At 39.0% G+C, this 24,163-nt stretch overlaps 1 long non-coding RNA gene across 2 annotated transcripts; it reads right to left on the bottom strand.

The window, feature by feature from the left end:
• Positions 1-11,845: 11,845 nt before the first annotated feature.
• On the bottom strand, positions 11,846-17,871 carry LOC107000390 (uncharacterized). 2 transcript variants are annotated; one of them, XR_001447487.3, is made up of 4 exons: positions 16,523-17,871; positions 16,091-16,249; positions 15,712-15,755; positions 15,333-15,507 (listed from the first exon to the last, which is right to left on the bottom strand). It is a non-coding gene; the product is annotated as an uncharacterized LOC107000390 (long non-coding RNA). The 2 variants fall into 2 exon arrangements; XR_013399984.1 differs by lacking the exon at positions 15,712-15,755 and having other exon boundaries at positions 11,846-15,507; positions 16,523-16,699.
• Between the last annotated feature and the right edge of the window lie 6,292 nt (positions 17,872-24,163).

Genomic DNA, 24,163 nt, shown 5'->3' with positions numbered 1-24,163 from the left:
TAGAGCTCAAAAACTTATTCTTTTTGTCTAATTAAAACTTGAAATTTTGACCAACATCTTCTCTCCCCAACCCCAGCCTCTGGCAACCACCATTCTACTCTACTTCTATGGGTTCAACTGTTTTTCATGCAAGTGAGATCACCCACTACTTGTCTTTCTGTGCCTGACGTTTCATTTAGCGTCTCGTCCTCTGGGATGTTCATGTTGTCACAAGAGACAGGATTTCCTTCTTTTTAAAGGCTGAATAGTATTCCATTTGATATATATACCACATTTTCTTTATGCATTAATCCCTTGATGGACACTTGGGTTGATTTCACATCTTGGTAATTGTGAATAATGATGTAATGAACATGAAAGTGCAGCTATCTCTTCACCATACTGATTTCATTCTGTTTGGATACATATCCAGAAGTGGAATTGCTGCATCATACGGTAGTTCTATTTTTAATTTTTTGAGGAACCTTTATACAGTTTTCCATAATGGCTGTACTAATTTACATTTCCACCAACAGTGTGCAAAGTGTGCAAGGGTTCCCCATTCTCTACATCTTCTCCAACACTTATCATTTGTCTTTTTGATGGTAGCCATTATAACAGGCATGAGGTGGTATCCCATGGTGTTTTTCTCATTGTAGTTTTAATTTGCATTTCCCTAAGAATTAGTGATGTTGAACTTTTTAAGAAATATACCTGTTGGCCATTTGTATGTCTTCCACTTGTATACTTCCTTTGAGAAATGTCTATTTAGGTCCTTTGCTCATTTAAAAAATCACACCTGAGAAACAGCCTTATGGGCTACCCCTGGCAGGAACACTCCCAGGCTGGCCACGAAGGTGTGTGCCAAACAAAAATTCTAGAGTTGAAGAATTCAATGAATAAAATAAAAAAAAATACAACTGTGAGCTTTAACAACAGAGTAGAAATAATTTCTACACTAGAGGACTAGATACTTGAAATAACATCAACAGACAAAAAGAGAAAAAAGAATAAAAATGAAGAAAGCCTACAGGATTCTGGGGACACCATTTGTTCAAAATCAAGTGAACAAATATTCACATTCTGGGCATTCCAGAAGAAAAGAGAACAGAAAATGTATAAATAACATATTAAAAATAGCTGAAAACTTCCCAAGTATTGGCAGCAAGATGGACATACAGGTCCAGGAAGCTCAAAACACCCCATTTAGGTTCAACCCAAACAGGTCCTTTCTGAGGCACACTATTGTCAAATTGTCAAAAGTCAAAGGCAAAGAAAGAATTCTTAAAACAACAAGAGAAAAGCATTATGTCATGTATAATGAAATACCCATCAGACTAACAGGGGATTTCTTAGCAGAAGCCTTATAGTCCAGAAGAGAATGGAACAATATATTCAAATTACTAAAAGAAAAAAGAAACTAGTGGAAAAGAATACTTAGCAAAATTATCTTTCAGAAATGAAACAGAAACAAAATCCTTCATAGATAAGCAATAACTAAGGGGATTCATCACCACTAGACTGGCCTTACAAAATATTTTCAAGAGAGTCATGTCTAGAAGTGAAAAGACAACTGCCACCATCATTAAAGTTTAAGAAACTCTAAAACGCACTGGCAGAGCTGATACACAAAGGAGGAAGAGAAAAGAATCAAGAATACAATAAGAGAGGAAGTAAGGAGCAAAAGATATATAAAACAATCAGAAAACAATCAATAAAATAACAGAATTAAGCTCTCACCTTTCAACAATAGCCCTGAATATAAATGGATTAAATTCACCATTTAAAATATGTAGACTAGCTGAATGGGCAAAAAGCCTAAACTCAACTGTGTCCTGCTCACAAGAAACTCACATCACCTGTAAGGACACATATGGGGTTGAAGTGAAGGTACGGAAAAGATATTCCATGCAAACAGAAACCAAAAGCAAGCAGAAATAGCTATACTAATATCAGACAAAACAGACTTCAAGTCAAAATCTGGAAGCAGGGACAAAATTGACAACATAGTTGGAAGTAAAGCACTCCTCAGCAAATGTAAAAGAACAGAAATTGTAACAAACTGTCTCTCAGACCACAGTGCAATCAAACTAGAACTCAGGATTAAGAAACTCTCTCAAAACCACTCAACTACATGGAAACTGAACAACCTGCTCCTGAATGACTACTGGGTACATAACAAAATGAAGGCAGAAATAAATATGTTCTTTGAAACCAATGAGAGCAAAGATACAACATACCAGAATCTCTGGGACACGTTTAAAGCAGTGTGTAGAGGGAAATTTATAGCACTAAACGCCCACAAGAGAAAGCAGGAAAGATCTAAAATTGACACCCTAACATCACAATTAAAAGAACTAGAGATGCAAGAGCAAACACACTCAAAAGCTAGCAGAAGGCAAGAAGTAATGAAGATCAGAGCAGAACTGAAAGAGATAGAGACACAAAAAACCCTTCAAAAAGCCAATGAATCCAGGAGCTGGTTTTTTGAGATCAACAAAATTGATAGACTGCTAGCAAGACTAATGAAGAAAAGAGAGAAGAATCAAATAGATGCCATAAAAAACTATAAAGGGGATATCACCACTGACCCCACAGAAATACAAACTACCATCAGACAATACTATAAACACCTCTATGCAAATAAACTAGAAAACCTAGAAGAAATGGATAAATTCCTGGACACATACACTCTCCCAAGACTAAACCAGGAAGAAGTTGAATCCCTGAATAGACCAATAACAGGCTCTGAAATTGAAGCAATAATTAATAGCCTACAACCAAAAAAAGTCCAGAAGCGGATGAATTTACAGCTGAATTCTACCAGAGGTACAAGGAGGAGCTGGTACCATTCCTTCTGAAACTATTCCGATCAATAGAAAAAGAGGGAATCCTCCCTAATTCATTTTATGAGGCCAACATCATCCTGATACCAAAGCCTGGCAGAGACACACAAAAAAAGAGAATTTTAGACCAATATCCCTGATGAACATCAATGCAAAAATTCTCAATAAAATACTGGCAAACTGAATCCAGCAGCACATCAAAAAGCTTATCCACCATGATCAAGTGGGCTTCATCCCTGGGATGCAAGGCTGGTTCAACATATGTAAATCAATAAACGTAATCCAGCATATAAACAGAACCAAAGACAAAAGCCACATGATTACCTCAACAGGTGCAGAAAAGGCCTTTGACAAAATTCAGCAGCTCTTCATGCTAAAAACTCTCAATAAATTCGGTATTGATGGAACCTATCTCAAAATAATAAGAGCTATTTATGACAAACCCACAGCCAATATCATACTGAATGGGCAAAAACTGGAAGCATTCCCTTTGAAAACTGGCACAAGACAGGGAAGCCCTCTCTCACCACTCCTGTTCAACATAGTGTTGGAAGTTCTGGCCAGGGCAATCAGGCAGGAGAAAGAAATAAAGGGTATTCAATTAGGAAAAGAGGAAGACAAATTGCCCCTGCTTGCAGATGACATGATTGTATATTTAGAAAACCCCATCATCTCAGCCCAAAATCTCCTTAAGCTGATAAGCAACTTCAGCAATGTCTCAGGATACAAAATCAACGTACAAAAATCACAAGCATTCTTATACACCAATAACAGACAAACAGAGAACCAAATGATGAGTGAACTCCCATTCACAATTGCTTCAAATAGAATAAAATACCTAGGAATCCAACTTACAAGGGATGTGAAGGACCTCTTCAAGGAGAACTACAAACCACTGCTCAATGAAATAAAAGAGGACACAAACAAATGGAAGAACATTCCATGCTCATGGATAGGAAGAATCAATATCGTGAAAATGGCCATACTGACCAAAGTAATTTATAGATTGAACGCCTCCCCATCAAGCTACCAATGACTTTCTTCACAGAATTGGAAAAAACTACTTTAAAGTTCATATGGAACCAAAAAAGAGCCCTCATTGCCAAGACAATCCTAAGCCAAAATAACAAAGCTGGAGACATCATGCTACCTGACTTCAAACCATACTACAAGGCTACAGTAACCAAAACAGCATGGTACTGGTACCAAAACAAAGATATAGACCAATGGAACAGAACAGAGCCCTCGGAAATAATACCACACATCTACAACCACCTGATCTTTGACAAAGCTGACAAAAACAAGAAATGGGGAAAGAATTCCCTATTTAATAAATGATGCTGGGAAAACTGGCTAGCCATATGTAAAAAGCTGAAATTGGATCCCTTCCTTACAACTTACACAAAAATTAATTCAAGATGGATTAGAGACTTAAATGTTAGACCTAAAACCATAAAAACCCTAGAAGAAAACCCAGGCAATACCATTGAGGACATAGGTATGGGCAAGGACTTCATGTTTAAAACACCAAAAGCAATGGCAACAAAAGCCAAAATTGACAAATGGGATCTAATTAAACTAAAGAGCTTCTGCACAGCAAAAGAAACTACTAACAGAGTGAACAGGCAACCTACAGAATGGGAGAAAATTTTTGCAATCTACTCATCTGACAAAGGGCTAATATCCAGAACCTATAAAGAACTCAAACAAATTTACAAGAAAAAAGCAAACAACCCTATTAAAAAGGGGGCAAAGGATATGAACAGACACTTCTCAAAAGAAGACATTTATGCAGCCAGCAGACACATGAAAAAATTCTCATGATCACTTGCCATCAGAGAAATGCAAATGAAAACCATAATGAGATATCATCTCACACCAGTTAGAATGGCGATCATTAAAAAAGCAGGAAACAACAGGTGCTGGAGAGGATATGGAGAAATAGGAACACTTTTACACTGTTGGTGGACTGTGAACTAGTTCAACCATTGTGGAAGACAGTGTGGCAATTCCTCAAGGATCTAGAACTAGAAATACTATTTGACCCAGCCATCCCATTACTGGGGATATACTCAAAGGATTATAAATCATGCTGCTATAAAGACACATGCACATGTATGTTTATTGTGGCACTGTTCACAATAGCAAAGACTTGGAACCAACCCAAATGTCCATCAATGACAGACTGGGTTGGATTAAGAAAATATAGCACATATACACTATGGAATACTATGCAGCCATAAAAAAGGATGAGTTCATGTTCTTTGCAGGGACATGGATGAAACTGGAAACCATCATTCTGAGCAAACTATCACAAGGACAGATAACCAAATACTGCATGTTCTCACTCATAGGTGGGAATTGAACAATGAGAACACTTGGACACAGGAAGGGGAACATCACATGCCGGGGCCTGTTGTAGGGTTGGGGGAGTGGGGAGGGATAGCATTAGGAGATATACCTAATGTAAATGACAAGTTAATGGGTGCAGCACACCAACATGTCACATGTATACATATGTAACAAACCTGCACATTGTGCACCTGTACCCTAGAACTTAAAGTATAATAATAATAATAAAAATTAGCCACAGAAGTTCCACAGTATGATTAAACTTTCTACTTTAGGACAATCATTTTGAATGTGCTTTTTTTTTTTTTTTTTTTTTTTTTTTTTTGCCATGGAGTCTTACTCTATTGCCAAGGCTAGAGTGCAGTGATGCCATCTTGGTTCACTGCAACCTCCACCTCCTGGGTTCAAGCCATTTACTGCCTCAGCCTCCTGAGTAGCTGAGACTACAGGTACATGCCACCAAGTCTGGCTAATTTTTGTATTTTTAGTAGAGACGGAGATTCACCATGTTGGCCAGGCTGATCTCAAACTCCTGACCTCAGGTGATCTGCTCGCCTCGACCTCCCAATGTGCTGGGATTATACACATAAGCCACCGTGCCTGGCCTGAATGTCCTCTTAAGGGTAGATTATAGTAGGACTAGACTGATAACCTAGCCAGTTAGGTTCTTATAGTGTTCAATTAGTGAAGCTTTTTTTTTTTTTTTTTTTTTTGAGACGGAGTCTTGCTCTGTCACCCAGGCTGGAGTGCCGTGGCCGGATCTCAGGTCACTGCACGCCCCGCCTCCTGGGTTCACGCCATTCTCCTTCCTCAGCCTCCCGAGTAGCTGGGACTACAGGCGCCTGCCACCTCATCCGGCTAGTTTTTTTGTATTTTTTTTTTTTAGTAGAGACAGGGTTTCACCGTGTTAGCCAGGATGGTCTCGATCTCCTGACCTCGTGATCTGCCCGTCTCGGCCTCCCAAAGTGCTGGGCAATTAGTAAAGCATTTTAATTGCTTAGACTTGGCACATAAACAGCAAAGAGAAGATTGAAGGGTATCAATCTACATCTGAATTTTTAAATCACTTTTTTCAATTCCATTTTGTACTATTTTCAGGAGATCTCTGCTAGATATTTTCTGCCTACGTTATACATATTAAAGCAAATTAATAGTTTTATTCCACATCCTTCCATTATATCCAGCTTCCCCATAACAATGACTGCTGTCATCTAAGTTATTTCACAAAAATCTAGACTATTCCTAACTGGCAGGCTTATGTTTTGCTAGGGTTTTTGTTTTTGCTTTTGTTTTTATCAAATCCTGATTTATTTTAAAACTTTAAATTTGTCATAAAATCATAAAAATCTTCAGAGTTTTTGTTTGTTCATTTATCATTTAGTTTTTAAATCTATCCAGCCACTGCTTGGTCAGATCTCATCAGTACTATGCAGTACTCATTAGTACTCAGTACTGCACCTGCACCCTCTCTCAGGTATTAATTTCTCTCTTAGGAATTAATGCTGAAATCCAGAAGTTGAGTAACTTTTTCTATTTAGAGCTACACAGTAAATTGTGCCAGCTTCGTGGGTCATGTGGCCCCCTGTGACAATTATTTAACTTTGCCAGCATAGAATGAAAACGTACATAGACAATGTGTAAACAAATGAACGTGTCTGTGTTCCAATAAAATTTTATTTACGGAAAAAAAAAAGAAACTATGCAATGATCATAAAAATATTAGATGTCAATTTGAAACATGCTTGGGAAAAAGTAGTTTTTCAAAATTGTTAAGATACTTGTTAGAGATAAATAAAATTTTGGAAAATCACTTTCCCAGACCCTTGAAACCTTTGTGGGAGTTAAGGAAGCACAGAGTTACAAATCTGGAAAATTCATGGCTAATTACACTTCATTATTAGGTAGACTTAGGGCCCAACCCCCAACCAAAGACTCAAGGGAGGTAGGCTGAACCATAAGGATTTTGTTCTCCAAATTGAGGGTGTTGGGGTCCGCGTGTTTCCTAAACAAAGGAATGAACACACAAGACAACACAGGACAAGACATACATGGCGGCCGCCCCGAACGGCACACACTGCTTTATTTTTATCCAGCCGTTTGTGGAATGTTGCCAAGTCACAGGACATGTGTTGCTTCTCTGACCTTTCCTTGACTCGCAAGATCAGTAAAACATTGACCAGTTCCCAGAGCCCGCTGCTTACAGCTGGCTCCTTTATCCTTCTTGTTTGCAGAGAAGGAATGTCCTGCTTTGTTTGCAAGAGCAGGGCTTATCGGGAACTTCTCGTTTGCCAGCACACAGTCCTCTACATCTCCCCCTTCTTATTTACAGGTTTGAATTTCTTTCAAAACCATTATCACATGTTGGGCTCGTTGGGATTTGGTGTTTGCCCTTTGGCACCGTTTCTAGTAGACTGTGAAAATGACAAAGGCAAAAACAACAATTAATACATTACTAGAAACAGAAGTCAGTAAGGTTTTTACAGGACTCATAGGGTTTAAAGATTTCAAGCTTTGCACAATACCAGTCATTAAATTTGCACCAGTTCACAATGGTAACTGATTAGGAAATGTTTCAGAAATATTGTGTGTTAGTTCTTGTATTTCCAGGGAAAGATTATTATGGCCAATTAAAAGCCTCTTTATCTCTGTCCAATTATGTACAGTGCTGTTAAAAGGAACAGGGGTAATACAAAATTGAGTAGTATTTCAGTCACATTTTAACAAGGCTCGAGTATTTAACACTATCAGCTGATCTCCTATCCAAGAAACCACTTGTTCTAAGTTATCTACTCGTTTAGTCAAATGAGCATCGATGTCTCATTGTTGTTGCCACAACAAGTGAGATTATTCATGCCATTGTTGCACGAACTCTGCATTTTGGATATTCTGATGTAACGCCAGTCCAGCAACAGCGGCGGTGGAAGCAATGGCCACAAGTCCCACTACTGCTGTTACAACAATCCCAACCGCTCTCTGGCTGCGGTGGACAAGATCTTGCATTACTTTGTAAATTTGAGTAACCCCAGTAGATTTACTCCAGATGCGTGTCAAGTTCACAGGTAACCAGATTTCTTTTCTAGCTCTTAAAATATATATATTGGAGTGAGTCTCATTCCAATTATTATGCCACCAAGTAGTATTTATACAGCTTAAAAATGTACAATTGTCCATACAGTTAACTATTCCCATATTATTATCCCATTTAAAGATTCCCGCTAACAACAAGTAAGGTTTTTTAACACAAGCAATGACATATCTAGATCTGTTTTGATGTAAAGACATATGGAAAGGATTAGAAGGATTAGTGGTATTTAAGGACATGTTTCCCGTAAAAGTAGATATTGGTTTGCCAGCAGCTAGTAACTTCCATATATGACTTTGTATTTGTGAGGTGTTGGCCAAATATGGCATAGGGGGTGACAAGCCACCATCATGCCAAATAATAGTTTCATTACCATCAGCATAAATGTTGTGATTATTTTTATGCCATCGTAGGCTAAAGTGGCTAAACTTAGTCTGAAAATTTCCATGCACCCTCTAGTCAGTGACAAGGTATCTATAATGTCTACCTTTTACCTCTAATAATAATCATGGTCTACTTCTTTTACATCTAGTCCACTTTAATTGGGAAACACCTCCGGACACGTCAGGAATAGGACATAAGGATAATGTAGTAGGCAAGGTTTCATTAAGTAGAGTAGTATGATTATATTTAAAACTCTGAGTAACAACAATCATAGTAAATGCGGCAATGTGACTATGATTTTAGCGCACAGCCCAAGCCTTATGAGAAGGATGTAAACAATGTGGACCGTTTCCAAGACATACAGGTAACCCTTCTACCCCAAATTGATATGAACTGTTTACTGCACCCGTGTCTAACTCAGGATTCTGATTTAAAAAAGGTGATGGCATCCAAGTAGTATCATTAGTAAATACTAAAACTTCTTTGTCTCCCTAGGCCACACCTTGATATAAGGGTGGAAAGGGAATATAAGTCCAATATGTGAATTTTCCAGCTGTTACCTGGCAATTCACTACAGCTAGCATAGCCAGAAATAAGGTCAGTGAGGTTTTGGGCTGTCCAGCTTGTTGAACAACCCCTTCAGCTTCTTGAGTAAGTTTTTTCAGTTGACCTCATGTCGGGGGTTCTGCTTGACAAGTTTCGTAGGTGAAGGTTTTCTGAGTACTCAGATTTAATTTTTGAAATGCCACCAGGAAGCCGTCCGGCCGGCTCCTCTTCGCCATGGCACTGCTTTAACCATCGGGATGGAAACCACTCATCTCCGGCACCTGTACGAATGAGAGCATAACTTCGACCCCACTGTAAAACTTTTCCTTTTAAATATTGGCCTTGTAATGAAGGATAGTACACCCACAAATTGTTAGCTCGTGGCTTTTCTCATGGTTGTTGAAAATGTTTCACTGCTGCAGATTGCTGTAATTGGCACCAATAGTTAAGAAAATTTAGAGTAAAAAGAGCTTTCAGAATTTCATGTTTTGGGGAATCTCATCCATTTCCCCCTGTTTGTTTTAAAAGTTGTAATTTTAAGGTAGTATTAGTTCTTTAATAATTGTTTGACCTTGACTGTTAAATGGAATACCAGTGGAATGACGAATGTGGTATGAAGAGAGGAAGGCAGCCAATTTACGAGAGTAATAAGTAGGAGCATTGTCAGTTTTTAATTTAGTAGAAACTCCCATAACTGTAAAGTAAGTAAGTAAATGAGTAATAACAGAATTAGCTTTTTTAGAGGGTAATGGTGTAGCCCATTGGAAGTGTGACCAAGTATCAATTGTATGATGAACATATTTTAAACGACCAAAAGAAGAAACATAAGTGATATCTATTTGCCAAATATGATTTTGTTGAGTGTCTTGGGGATTTATACCTGGACTTAAAAAGGGTGTAATAATAGGAGCACAAGATGGACAGGTTTTGACAATAGTTTGGGCTTGACGGCGTGTTATAGAAAATTGCCATTGTAATTTTAAACTGTTAGTATGATGTAATTGATGTTTATCTTGAGTTTGTTGGACATTATTAATAAGTAAAGAATTAATTTGGCTATTATTAAAAGTTAAAGGTTTTGGTAAAGTTGAATGTGAACGAATATGAGTGATAAAAAGGGGGGTTGTACGGGAAGTAAGAGTCAAGAACAATAAGGAAAATAGTTTTTGTAAAGGGGTTTTTGGGAGTAATGGTAAAGAAGTTTGAGAAATATACTTAGTTACATATATAGTATATAGGGAATTACTAACTATATTACAAGGGGTTTGAGGCCAATCTTGTAGTACCATAAGAATGGCAAAAAGTTTTTTCTGTTGTACAGATTTAAATGGATAATGAGAAATTTTTGAATTATTTGATGTCCAGTATCTAGCTTTTTTATTGTTAGAAGTGTCAGTAAAAGAGGTGGGACCTTTAACCGGAGTATTAGAAATAGGATTATAGGGCAGGAAAGAATATTGTTGTAGAAAAGCAAATAATCTATGACTGGGATAGTGTTGAGAAAAGGAACCAGTATATTTAGCGTAAGCCACTTGCCATCCTTTATGAGTTTTTAGTAAAGATTTAATGTATTGATTAGATAATTGGGTAATAATTTTTACAGGGTCAGTTCCAAGTAATTGACGAGCTCTATGTCACCCCTTAATAATTAATTTAGTCAATTTATCAATATAAGGGTGAATTTTTTTAATGGCTTTATTAGCCAAAAATAGTCACTCCAGAATGTTATTATTCTGATGTAAGATGGCTGTTGGTGAATGAGGAGTATGAAAAAGACATAAAGAGAGTGGAAGATCGGGTATAATATAATTAAGGTGAGCTTTATTAATTTTATTTTTTATAAAAGACTTTTTTTTTGTAGTAGTTTTTGTTGAGAACTGTTTAAATTTGAATTTTTTTTAAGGTAGCAAACAAATGTTGTAATTTATAAGTAGGAATATTTAAGATGGGATGAAGTCAATTAATATTTTTTAACAATTTTTGAAAATTATTAAGGGTCACAAGTTGATTTTTTTTTAAATTTGAACCTTTTGTGGGCGGATTTGATTTTTAGTCAATAGATACCCCAAATATTGAATGGGGAACTGAGTTTGTACCTTTTTAGGAGATATTTGTAAATTATAATGAATTAACTGTTGTTGTAAAACCTTAAAAACTTGATTTTGGAGGGTTACATCGGGGTAGTTAATAAAATATTATCCATATAATGATAAATTAACACAGTTGGAAACTGATTTTTTACAGGATTTAAAGTCCTATGTATGAATTTTTGACAAAAAGTAGGGCTGTTAAGTATACCCTGGGGAAGAAGCTTCTACTGATATTTTTGAATGGGCTGTCCATTATTATATTTAGGAATAGTAAAGGCAAACTTTTTACAATTTTGAGGTTGTAATGGAATAGAGAAAAAACAATTTTTGAGATCTATGACCATTAGTTTTTAACTTTGTGGGATAAGGGCAGGATTAGGAAGACCAGGCTGTAAACTTCCCCTAGGTTGAATGTAAACATTTATAGTTTTAAGATTAGTTAATAAACGCCATTTTTCACTTTTTTTTTTTAACATGACAAAGACAGGGGAATTCCATGCAGAAGTACTTGGCTTTATATGCCCCTCGGCTAATTGTTTTTTGACTTACTCTTTTAAAGTCCTAAGTTTTGTTTATTTTTTTAGATAATGGCCACTGTTTCACCTAAACAGGAGCGGTAGTTTTTCACTTTAATTATAAAACTTGAGGCTGGTGAACAGTGGCTATGAGTTTAAGGATTGTAGCCCATTTTGAACATCATATTTTTGGCAGCTGAGGAAATATGAGGAATGTTTAAAAAAGCACCAAATTGTTGTAAAAGATCTTGTCCCCAAAGATTAATATTGATAGGAACAATATAAAAAAACACTTGACCTTGTTGACCTTTAGGACCGACACAGGTTAAAGGTTCTACGTTTTGATAAACCACAGAAGCAGCACCCAAGCCAGTGAGTATAATTGAAACTTGTCTTTTTTCCCATTGTATAGGCCACTAATTTAAACAAATGATAGACACATCCACCCCCGTATCAATTAACCCTTTAAAAACTATTCCATTAATGTGTAATGAACATAAGGGCTTTTGATTAGAAACTAAAGTTTCCCAAAAAACAGTTTTTTCTGTGTTACTAAACCCTCCCTGTCGAGATACCTCTTTAGATAGGAACGGAAAAAAGGCAATAAAAGTAATTGTGCAATACACTCCCCTGCCTCTAGGCGTATAAATTGTGAGACTTGTATCATAATAAGAATTTTATTAGTAACATCAGGATCAATGATTCCTGGAATTACCATTAACCCCTGTATAGCACTGTTGTTTTGACCTAACAAAAGTCCTACATGTCCTTTTGGCAAAGGGCCACACACTCTAATAGCTAATTTATATACTCCTCTATTAGGAGACAAGGTATAAGGCTGAGTAATAGTTAAGTCAGCAGCGGCGCTCTGCTTAGTTGCCGCATAAAGCTGAGAAACTGGGGTAGGTAAGGTGTGGGATCCTTAAGGAGGACTTGAATTAATTCCTTGATGTTGTAGGCCATTGCTCACTGGGTATTGTAGTAGACTTGTATTGTAATTGTTGGGGCCCTAAGCCTCTGGGCCCCGGCTCCTGTTTCCCGGGAGAGGAGACAGTAAATTTCCACTTTTATCAGTTTTGGAACGACATTTATTTGTCCAATGTCGACCTTTACCACAACGTTTGTACACCTCTGAAGGCAACTTTCTGTCTTGAGGGATAAAAGTGTTCAATTTTTTTTTACGACATTCTTTTTTGAAATGTCCAGGTTTACCACACTGAAAGCAAACACCTTGTTTGTTATTTCCTTTTAAGGCTTTAGACAAAGCTCCAGCAAATAATTGAGCATTATAAATAGTCCCTCCAACACCAGCACAAGTTTTAATATATTTATCTAAATTGGCCCCACTGGCCTTTAACGGTCTCAACAATTTTTGACACTCAGCATTAGCATTTTCAAAAGACAATGTTTGTAACAAAATTTTTGAAGCAGGGCCAACACCCACAGTTTTTAAGACAGCATCCTGAAGACGGGCTACGAAATCTGGATATGGTTCATTTCTGCCCTGTAAAATCTTCACAAAGGAAAGGGAAGATTTTCCTGCTATCTCTACCTTATTTCAGGCCCTTAAAAACAAAGTCTTGATTTGAGTAAGGGCGACATCATCTAGGCCAGCCTGAGTATTAAGAGTAGCATACTGGCCCATGCCTGTGAGTTGTTCCTCAGTGGCTCCTGGGGGATCACACGTAGCATTTTTTCTAGCCTGTACATGTGCCTTGTCCATCCACCAGCTGTGCAATTATAACCACTGAGAACGATCAAGAAAAGCCTTCCCCAAAGTCTCCCAGTCTATAGGAATCATCAAATTTTCTGATGAAAAAGCATCAAGAAGACCAAGTGTAAAAGGAGATTGAGGTCCATAGTTAGAAATGGCAGCTTTCATTTCTTTCAAAAATTTAAATTGTAAGGCATTAAATTGGACATTATTGCCACCATTTGGAAACTGAGCATTAGGAGCAAAAGAAGCACGAATAATTGGAAACAGATCCAGTTCCTTAAATTTTCTTATCTTTTCCTTTTCTCCCTCCCCCAGTGGCGGGAAAGGCACTGAGAAAACTTTGTCAGACAAAGGTAAGGAAGCTGGGGGGTTGGAGGCACTGGAAAATCCTCTTCTAACAAGGCAGAAGGAAAAGAAACAGGGAAAGCTCCCAAAGGTGAATTAGAAGAAAGTATCTGTAATATTTGTTGAAGTATTCCCATAATACGCTGCATGTCAGAATTCCCCTTAGAAGAAGGAAGAGCTGGCTCTTCCTCTTCTCCCCCTTTTGCTAACCCCCCATCCTCTGTTACCCTGGCATAAATGGGCTCCATTTTAGATTTATTTTTTCCCAAATCCTCAGATGCCTTTCCTCCTGTGGCTACATCACCACACTCTGAATCAGTCTCAAGTAACTCTAATGCCTGAGTGATAGAGTTACACAAGGTCCACAAATTTAGAGGCATAGTATCCCCTAACTGGTGAGCTCTAAGCAAAACTTTTATTACCTGTAACCATTCTCTCCGATTCAGCTGCACTTTAGTCTGATACTGAAACCAGTAACAATGTTGTTCAACATGGGCAAACAATCGCTTCAAAGTCTTTTTCTTTCACTTCTACTCCTATAGACAGCAACAGTCCTTGAAGCAACCGTAAATATTCTGAGGCCAGAGAGGTGGAATTCCCCATAATTTCCCCGTGGGTCCCCCTTTTTTTGTTTTACTTACACACCCGGGGTGCTCCCCCTCCGGTTCCTTGCTCTCTTGGAGCCACGGACCCTGCTCGCTGCGCCAGTTGTTGGGGTCCGCGTGTTTCCTAAACAAAGGAATGAACACACAAGACAACACAGGACAAGACATACATGGCAGCCACCCCGAACGGCACACACTGCTTTATTTTTATCCAGCCGTTTGTGGAATGTTGCCAAGTCACAGGACATGTGTTGCTTCTCTGACCTTTCCTTGACTCGCAAGATCAGTAAAACATTGACCAGTTCCCAGAGCCCGCTGCTTACAGCTGGCTCCTTTATCCTTCTTGTTTGCAGAGAAGGAATGTCCTGCTTTGTTTGCAAGAGCAGGGCTTATCGGGAACTTCTCGTTTGCCAGCACACAGTCCTCTACAAAGGGTGGCTCAATTTTTAGGAATGAAAGTACCTAGAACTAAAGTACACCTTGCTCAATTTCCAACCTTAAGTTCCAAATCCAATTGCAGATCATATTACTCTAACACGTGGAAAGGCCACCAGCAGTAGTACCAGAAAAACTGAAGCAAAAATGGCTTGCTCTTCCATTACAGAATTAATTGGCATGCCATTCATAGGATGCAAACACAGAGAATTTAACTCCAAAATGCGCCTGGAATCTGACCAACAGAGAATCTGAGTGTCAGGAGATATTGAAAGAGACAAACATATCAGAAAAACACAAGTGCAGGAATTGATGAAACTAAATGTGAAACAGTAACTCCGTCCTTTTTACAGTTCCTGAGGGATTATGCAACACAGCTGAGTAGAGAGAGAGAGAGCAAGAGATCAATCCAGCAGACTTACAGATGTTCATGGAGTTTTCAATATACAACGCTTTATTTCTTTGTCTTGTTATCATAGTAAGAAACATTTAACTCTTGCTAAAAGGAAGTCCTGGGCCTGAGCGATCATGGACAACATGGAGACCAGTTATCCCAGTCTGAGCCTGTAGCACCTGTGTCTCCTCAGTCCTGGTAAAGAAGGGCTTTCCACCTTGGGAGAGAACAGGAAACCAGAGATATAGGAAGATGCAAAATGTACAGGGCACATGGTTTTGTGTTCCAGGGGCACTGAAGCGTGATTTCTGTTAGGTATTCTCCTCACAAGAACACTGGCAGGTGCTGCCAAAGACTCAGAGACTGGGGATCAGGGACGCTAGGCAAGCCATCCTAAGGAATTGTGAAATTATAAACTTACCTCACAATGTAAATGTAAAGAGGAAACTGTTTCATGATTGTAAACTGTAAGTAAAAGGATTTGAAAATAAAAAACAAAATCCAGTAACTATTGAATACCTTAGAGATCATCTTGTTGAAATGTCAACATTATAGAGATTTATAGAGAGGAGAACCGTGGTGCCCATTATGTGAAGTGGAAGGTGCATATCTGAGCAAAGAGGTCTGTTGAGCCTCCCCCTTCACGTTAGAGAGGCAAATCCGTGGACTGACCCAACTTAAAAGCCCTGCTCACAATAGTTGCTAAACGCATGGGCAGTTCTCAACTTCCTCTAAGACAAACGCTTCTGAGGGAAGGAGTTAGGGGCAGCAAGGAGAACAGCAGATCTGGGGCTCCTCACCTCAATCCAGAGTCCACCAGGGCTCCATACACTGATGCCGACAGTTGTAGTAGCAACACTTCTTGACTCCCTTGCAACCCTTATCGCGCCGGCACATAGGTAAGAGGGTGAAAGGGCAGGTAAGATCAAACTCTGGGCAATATCCCGGTTTCTGTGCAGCTGGAAAAAACGCCATAGGTCAGGAGGCTGAGGCAGGAGAATCGCTTAAATCCAGGAGGTGGAGGATGCAGTGAGCCGAGATCGCGCCACTACACTCCAGCCTGGGTGACAGAACGAGACTCAAAAAAAAAAAAAAAAGAAAGAAAAAAGAAAAAAGAAAAAAAAGCCATAGGATAAGTGGGCACCAATGTGTGATTTCCAGGCCAGGTCACCTCATGGACTCCTCAGAGGAAACATTCCCCCCCAACTACATCCAGGGTCGCCAGGCCCTACCCGCATTCCTAAAGACTCCAGGCTGGGTCATGTGGAGGCAAAGGAGGATGATCACAGAGAGTAGAGTGAAACCACTCAGCTTCATAATGCAAGAAAACGGTGTGGGGGCACCTGCAGCCTGGACCTGTCTATGTCAGCTTTGGTGCGGCCCCATCAACAGAGGGCGTTTTGACTCCCGGGGCTGGAGGTCAGAGGTGCCTCTGCTTACCCCGGAAGCACCGTCTGTTTCCTTTCACCTCCAGGAAGCCAGGAAGAGACAACGTAAAACAACTGGGGTGTAACTTCTGAGAGCCCTCATGGACTGCCTCTTTTCAGGGTGTTGCAGGACTGTCCTGGCTCTTCATCATTCTTTATCCAGCAGATTTTGAGGCAATAGGACGCCATTGTCTGGATCCTCTTACGTATTCTCCTCCGAAGAGCACTGGCTTGTGCTATCCAGGAATCAAGGACTGGGATCAGGGATTCTAGGCAAGCCATCCTAAGGAACTGTGAAATTACATAAACACTCACAATGTAAATATGAACAGGAAAGTGTTTCATTATTATAAGCTGCAGAAAATAGGAATCAAAAATAATAAAAAGCCAGTAACTGTTGAGGATCTTAATGAGTCTTGCTGAAATGTCCTCTTTACAGAGAGGAGAAGGGCGAAGTCCATTATGTGAAATGGAAGGTGCATAATCTAAGCAAGGAGTTCTGTTGAGCTTCTCCCTTCATTGTCCAGAGGCAGATCTATGGGCTGACCTAATTTAAAACCTCTGATCACAGTGATTTTCTACAGGAATAGGCAGTTCTCAACTCGTTCTAAGACAATGCTTCTGCAGGAAGGTTTCACGGGCAGCAGATCTGGGGCTCCTCACCTCAATCCAAAGTCCAGCAGGGCTCCCTATACTGATGCCGACGTTTGTAGTAGCAACACCATTTGACCTCCTTGCAGCTTTTATCCCGCCAGCACATAGGTAACAGGATGAAAGGGCAGTCAAGAGAAAACTCTGGGCAACTTCCAGGTTTCTGTGCAGCTGGAGAAAAATGCCACAGGGTGAGTCGGGGACACCAAGTGGCTTCCAGGCATGAGAGCCAGGTCGTCGCACGGACTCCTCAGAGGAAAGGTTCCCCAACTCCAGCCACACTACGGGTCGCCACGCCCTACCCGCCACTTTTCAGGACTCCAGGCTGGGCCATGTGGAGGAGGCAAAGGGGGACGGTCACAGCGAATAGAGAGAGGCTGCTTAGCTTCATAATGCAAGAAAAGGGCTTGGGCGCACCTGGAGGCTGGACCTATGCCAGCTCTGGCGGGGCCCCACCAGCAGGTGGTGCTGTGGCTCCGGGGGCTGGAGATCAGAGGCGCTTCAACGTGACCGGGAAGCACCAGCTGTTTTCTTTCACTTCCAGGAAGCAACCACGTGAAACAACTTCTGGGGTGTAATTTTCCAGAGCCCCCATGGATTTTCCTTTTTTCAGGGTGTTGCAGAACTGTCTTGGCTCTTCGTCATTCTTACTTTATACTGTGGAATTTTTAGGTAATAGGAGGGCATTGTTTTTCCCAGGGACTGCATCAGTACTGACCAATTTCCCTCTTCCCACTGTGTATCCAGAACATTTGAAACCGACTCCTCACAGCCATGTTCAGACAAGGGTGCATTTGAAGTGTTTACTTTTACTACATTAACATTGAAACACAGACAGAAAGTCAAAGCCAGATATTGATCTATTAGCAAGACAATTTCTAGATTTATGAAAATTCTAGTTCCTTTTGCACTATGGACTTTAAGTTTAGTTCGTGAAAAAATTTTCTCATTTAATTCATGTCTTAATGTTTTCATGACTGTGTGAAAACTTCACTAGTTGATAAAGTCAAAAGACCAACTTATGGGCTTACAGGATTTAAGGTCATTGGTGTCCATTATCTGACTAGTAAGCAAACAAAACAGGGAATTTAGTGACTGCAAACGATGTATAACACAGGCTTTACAAAATTAGTCCAGGAGTGCTACTAAGCAAGTATTCAGCAATAAAAACCACACAAACAAATGCTGAAGATAGAGTCTTATTTCCAAAGCTGCCAAATTACATTATGTGGAAAGTCCAATTTTATTTAAAAATTATGAGATGTTTAAAGAAACATGAAATACCACCCATACACAAAAAAGAGGGGAAACAATAAATAGAAATGATCCTTTTGGAATCCCAGACAATGGCCTAGTGGTCAAAGACATCGGCTATTATACTCAAAGAACTAAACAAAATCATGGGCAAAAAGATTAACAGAAAGTATAAAAATCAGTCTCACATCATAAAAAGAATTCATGATGAATGATGAGGTTGTAAAGTAAAATTGCTGATATAGAAATTCATAAGAGGTTCTTACCAGCAGATAATAGACAGAAGAGAGGAATAACTAATATAATTATAGGTCAATTGAGATTATACGCTCTGAGGAACGACAAAGAAAAGAACAAACAAAAATAAATAGCGCTTCAGAGACCTGTGTAATACAGTCTAATGGAAAAACATGTGCATAATGGGAATCCCAGAAGAGAGGAGACAGAAAGAAAGAGGCAGATGGATATTTGAAGATATAATGGCTAAAAACATTTGATTTTGCTTTAAAACACAAATCTCCATGTATAAAAATCTCAGTGAACACTAAGAAAAACTCTTAGAGATCCACACCTAGACAATTTATAATGGAAATATCAATGACAAAGACAAAGAAACATTCTTTTTTCTTTGAAACAGAGTCTCGTCCTGTCGCTCAGGCTGGAGTGCAATGGCACGATCTTGGCTCACTGCAGCCTCTGCCTCCTGGGTTCAAGAGATTCTCCTGCTCCAGCTTCTCTAGTGGCTGGGATTACACGTGTGCACCACCATGCCCAGCTAATTTTTTGTATCTTTAGTTAGAGACGGGGTTTCACCATGTTGACCAGGCTGGTCTCGAACTCCTGACCTTGTGATCTGCCCACCTTGGCCTCCCAAAGTGCTGGGATTATAGGCATGAGCCACCGCGCTTGACTGAGAAATTCTTGAAAGCAGCAAGAGATAAGTAATTCAAAATGACTATTAAATAAGCTTTACAGCTGATTTATCATTAGAACCATGCAAGCCAGAAGATACAGAACATATTAAAAGTGGTGAAAGAAATATCGGTCTACCAAGAATTCTATATCATGGCAAATCTATCCTTCACAAGTTAGGGAAAAATTAAGATACTCCCAGGTACACGAATACTTCATGTTTTTCACCATTAGATTTCCCATACATGAAACACTGACATGATGGCATATGTAGAAAACTTTTAATAATCCACATAACTCCAAAATATTATTAGAGCTAATAAACAAACTCATTAAGGTGCAGGACAAAATATCAACCTATACCTCTCAATTGCATCATGAAAAAAATCCATTTACAATAGCATCAAAAAGAATGAAACACATAGGAATTTATTTAAGAAAATAATGGCAAGACTTCTACATGAAAACAACAAATCATGATCAAAGAAATTAAAGAAGACATAAAAATAGACAGCCATTTCATGTTTGTGGATTGAAGACTTAATATTGTTAGGCAGACAATTTTCCATATTTTATCTGAAAACTAAATGGAATTCTTATAAAATTCCAGATGACTTTTTGTAGAAATTGACATGTTAATCCTAAAGTTCATGTGTAAATGCAAGGATCCAGAATAGCTGCCACAATCTTGAAAAAGAGTGTAAATTTAGAAGACTCATACTTTCCTATTTCAACATTTACTACAAAGCTACAACGTCAAGACAATGTGGTACTAGCATAAGCGTAGACACATATATCAAAGGAATAGAATTGAGAGTCCAAAAATCAACCGTTACATTGTCAATTCACTTATCTCCAACAAGGGGAGAAAAACCATTCAGCAGAAAAAGTCGTCTTTTCAGCAAATCATACTGGGAAAACTGGATATCCACATGCAAAAGAATATAGTTAGAACCTTATAGCACACCAGATACAAAAATTCCACTTCCATAATTATACCCGAGAACTGAAAATGTATTCATGCAAATATTTGCACATGAGTGCCCATAGCAGCATTATTAATAATTAATAAAAACAAGAGCATCTGGGAAAAAGGAATCTGGAGCTGCACCTTGAGTGGAATGCAAATATTAATCAAGTTGGACCATAAACCTTAGGATAGATGCTAAACCTATGAAGCTTCTAGGGAAGGACATCACAGACAGAACATTTTTGCAGCCTTGGGGAAGGCAAAAGTTCTTAGATACCATAATATTCATATTAAAAGGAAAATGAATATGTTTGATTTCATCACATTTTAAAACTTTAGCTCTTCCGAATACATCATCATTGAGAAAAACAAAACAAAACAAGCCACACACTGGGAGAAAATTCTACTCCTAGTTATTTACCACAGATATTTAAAAATATATATTACTGTGCCTTGTACAAGAACTTATGTGATATCCCAATTCACAATGACCCAAACTGGGAACACCAAATGTTTATCAGCAGATAAATAGAAAACAAATGTGGAGAGTCAAACAATGGAATGCTATTCAGCAATAAAATGAATGAACTGTGATACAACAAAACAGAATGAATCCCAACACTGAATAACAGTGATACACAAAAGGTAATGTTATTACATAATTTCATTATATAAGAATTAAAAACAGTGAGTTATGAGTTTCTAGAAGTCAGTATAATATTTTCCCCTGAAGAACTGGGACTGAATTTGAAAGGAGCATAAGGCAAGATGAGTGTTCCATATGTTCATCTATGTGTTGTGCAATCACATGTATGTGTTTGTCAAATCTCATTCAAGTAAATACACAAGATCTGTGCTTTTCTTTATATGTATTTTACCTCTCTTTCAAAGAAGGCATAATAAAAAATTATTTTATTATTATTACTTCCAAATTTGTTGTCCTGGCACTATTTTTTTGAGCACTGGGGTTGAGATCATCTCACTCAATATCTCTAAGCACCTCTGTGAGATGGTTATTGTTATCCCCACATTAAGATGAAGGAACTCTACATCAGAGACCCCACTTTCCCAGACTATGCAAGCGGTGGGATCCACAGTTCAAGCTAATTGTAACACAGCACACAGCATTTATGACTCTGGCTGTCTTGGTTATTTGCATGCTAATTTAGGTTTCCCTCCCTGCACAATCAGCAACATGTCAGGGAAACTGTTGAATGTATGTCTCTCCACATATAGAGAAGAGAGTCTGTTCAGTAGACTGTAGCAGGTAATTGTAGCTTCCCTGATGCTAAGGCCCCTAAGCCCAACACCGTTTCTCCTCTTTAACTGGTGGGCTCGTAAACTAAGGCAGGTGGCTGAACACAGGGCCTTTGTGTTTTTGGGAAGGATGCAGTGAAGAGAGACAGGATTCTCATAACACTATGACCAAGTCTCTTATCACACATCTACAAGCAATATGAGACCTCATAGAGAAGATTCTTCCTTTCTTCCTTCCTTTCTTTCTTCCTTCCTTCCTTCCTTCCTTCCTTTCTTTCTTTCTTTCTTTCTTTTTCTTTCTTTCTTTCTTTCTTTATTTTCTTTCTTTTTTTTCTCTTTCTTTCTTCTTCTTTCTTCCTTTCCTTTCTTTTCCTTCCTTCCTTTTTCCTTCATTCCTTTTTCTTTCTTTCTCTTTCTTACTTCTCTCTCTCTCTTTTTCTTTCTTTTCTTTCTTTCTGTCTCTCTTTCCTTTCTTTCTCTCTCTTTGTCTTCTCTCTTTCTCTCTTCTCCTTCTGCCTCCATCTCTCTCTCTCTCTTTCTTTTTAAGGAAGCTCTACAATATTTAGTCAGCATGTACTATGAAGTTAACTGTGTCAAAGTTTTTCATGTGCAGATGTGGGACTTAAACTTGCAGGAAAGAAAAGATTTAATTAAAGATGTACTAGTTCTTAAAACAGAGCTAGAAAGGAATCCAGATCTCTTATTCCCAGGCTAGTGATTTTTCTTATTCCTCTATGCTGGCTTCTTCTCCTGGATATTTGGCTTTCCCTGGAAGCATCTTTAGAATAGAGGGTGAAAGGGCATAAAAGGAGTAGAATTTATATTATTAACACACCACCTGCCCCAAGACTCTGGCCTGGTCCTCTGATCTTTCCATCCACAGATGACATTTTTAAATCCACTCAGTCTTGCTGAAGTGGTGGAGACTTGACATACCACTCTTTGGTGTAATTGTATCTAAATGTATGCTGTAGGAGTAGGACAATTCTTAAGCTAAGTGAAGGGATGTGCTGCTGTGGACTTGGGGAATACTCATGGCACTAGTAGATCAGGGACTTTCCTAGGGCTTGTTGCAATACATTTTCTCTGTTCTTTCTGGGGGACTGTTAGATCCTGGGGTCCTATTAGTACAGAGGTCACGAGAGACTTTCGGATTGGCATCAGGAGGTAAATGTGTGCCTGGCAGAGTAATAGCATCTTATTTTTAGTGTTGGATTTCTATCAATACATCTAGAAATGTGGCTTTGATTATTATTTTCCCTAATACTTCAAAAATATCCCATTCTTTTCTTCCAAAACCATTTTTATCAGAAATGCCCTCAGCCCCTTGAGCTACTAGGAATTCAGAGATCACTGGAGCAAAAAGCAGATAAAGCAGAAAATGATCCCTTTATTGGAAATTTGAAGGTGGTGTCATTCACGGGCCAAGGATCTGGGACCACATGGGAGTCTGCATTTCAGAAACATCAAAGACTTCACTGAGGTCAGGTGACACCTAGAGAGAGAAAAGACAACCAGATATGTGAGAATAGTGGAGAGTGGGGGTGAGGATGGGAGAGCTGAGACCCCTGTCCCCTTTAGCACCAACTGCACCAGCCGCCTGATCATTAGGACACCAGGTCACTAGTTATCAGCTGGGACCATTGCTTCTGCTGCTTACCCTCTCTTCAGGTAGTGTTACTTATTGCAAAGGGGCATGGAAGAACCATTTCCCCAATCCAGGTTAAACTTTTCCTCTCCTGACATTGCAAGTGTCCAATTAGCACCTGAGATCTCTCACCATCTCCTGCACCCCCCTTTACACTTCCTTTTTCACAACCTGAACAGGAATCCTGCTTTCTACTCATATCTTTCCTATTTTCGGAGAGAGTGGACTGCTAGTCTTTGGGCTTGTGGTCTCTGAAGGAGCACAGATGAACTCTAACAGGGATGCAAGAACATTCATGTACATGCAGAAAGAAAATGTTAACTGCTGTAGTATTTCATACTATATGAGAAAGAATTTGAGGTTTACTAATCTAAAGTATAAGAATTGACAAGAGTATACCATAAACTCATAAATATGCATATATAGTCAGTGCATGTTCAAAAAAACCTTTAGCAGGTAGGCATGTATAAAAATATTGTTGAAGAATACTCAATTAAGAATAGGAATTCTAGGACCCAGTGATAGTCCAAGCATCCTTCCCTGCCACTACCATGTCCTCTACTCACCAGGAAATGGTGTTCATCTTCCCACCACTTGTAATACAGCACTTCTATTGATGTGAATAATGGTTATCAGTCCTACCATGTTCCTGGAGAGTCCCCAACTTTGGGACAGGCACCTCTCCTACTTGGTAAGAAAAGAAAACTTACCTTGTTATTGGTCCAACTTTTCAAGTGGTTTCTAAGCAATAGGG

The sequence above is a fragment of the Macaca mulatta genome, chromosome 10, assembly GCF_049350105.2.
Source record: "Macaca mulatta isolate MMU2019108-1 chromosome 10, T2T-MMU8v2.0, whole genome shotgun sequence".
Classification (NCBI taxonomy): Eukaryota; Metazoa; Chordata; class Mammalia; order Primates; family Cercopithecidae; genus Macaca; species Macaca mulatta.
The sequence above is the reverse complement of the archived record's forward strand: the minus strand, read 5'-3'. Positions and strand labels throughout refer to the sequence as shown.